General features: G+C 54.4%; 1 protein-coding gene across 1 annotated transcript in view; it reads right to left on the bottom strand.

Annotated features, from left to right (window-relative positions):
- Nucleotides 1-972, bottom strand: part of LOC103250175 (semaphorin-6B) — a gene marked incomplete at both ends in the record, with an annotated part of 6,489 nt that overhangs the window by 1,844 nt on the left and 3,673 nt on the right. The window lies entirely within an intron of this gene.

Genomic DNA, 972 nt, shown 5'->3' with positions numbered 1-972 from the left:
CCCACGCATGTCACGGCGACAAGCGCATGTACACGGATGCCAGCCTGCGGGGACACGCACGGGCACGCGGCACCCACACGGCGGCAGACCCGGGGCTCCCCGCTGGGAAAAGACCCCACAGGGCTCTCCCTGCACCCGTCCCTGCCTCAGCGTGGTCCCCTGTCTCGCCATCTCTGTTCTCTGTCATCTCTCTTCGTGTCTCTGTCACCATCTCTCTGTCTCTGTTCTCTATTACCTAGTGTCTTTGGCTCTGTTCTGTTCTCTGCCTCTCTCTGTTCTGTGTCTCTCTCTGTCTCTCTGCTCTAGTGTCTCTGCTCTGTTCTCTCTGTCTCTCCTAGTGTCTCTCTCTGTTCTCTGTCTCTTTCCGTCTCTCTCCTAGTGTCTCTGTTCTCTGTCTCTCTCCTAGTGTCTCTGTTCTCTGTCTCTCTGCTCTAGTGTCTCTGTTCTCTGTCTCTGTCTCTCTGCTTCTAGTGTCGCTGTTTTCTGTCTCTGTCTCTCTCTGCTCTAGTGTCTCTGTTCTCTGTCTCTGTCTCTCTGCTCTAGTGTCTCTGTTCTCTGTCTCTGTCTCTCTGCTCTAGTGTCTCTGTTCTCTGTCTCTATCTCTGCTCTAGTGTCTCTGTTCTCTGTCTCTGTCTCTCTGCTCTAGTGTCTCTGTTCTGTTCTGTCTCTCCTAGTGTCTCTCTCTGTTCTCTGTCTCTCTCTTTCTCTCTCCTAGTGTCTCTGTTCTCTGCCTCTCTGTCTCTCTGCTCTAGTGTCTCTGTTCTGTTCTCTATCTCTCCTAGTGTCTCTGTTCTCTGCCTCTCTCTGTCTCTGCTCTAGGATCTCTGTTCTGTCTCTCCTTGTGTCTCTCTCCTAGTGTCTCTGTCTCTGTTCTCTCCCCGCATCTGTCTCTCTCTGCGTCTCTGTCCATCTCCAGCTCTCTGGGCCGCCCGGACACCGCGGGCTCGGCCACGTTGCCCCCGCCGGGCCGTC

This window comes from Carlito syrichta, unplaced genomic scaffold, assembly GCF_000164805.1.
Source record: "Carlito syrichta isolate Samal-C Ts95f unplaced genomic scaffold, Tarsius_syrichta-2.0.1 Scaffold126622, whole genome shotgun sequence".
Classification (NCBI taxonomy): domain Eukaryota; kingdom Metazoa; phylum Chordata; class Mammalia; order Primates; family Tarsiidae; genus Carlito; species Carlito syrichta.
Note: the sequence above shows the minus strand (reverse complement) of the source record. Positions and strands in the feature narration are given on the sequence as shown.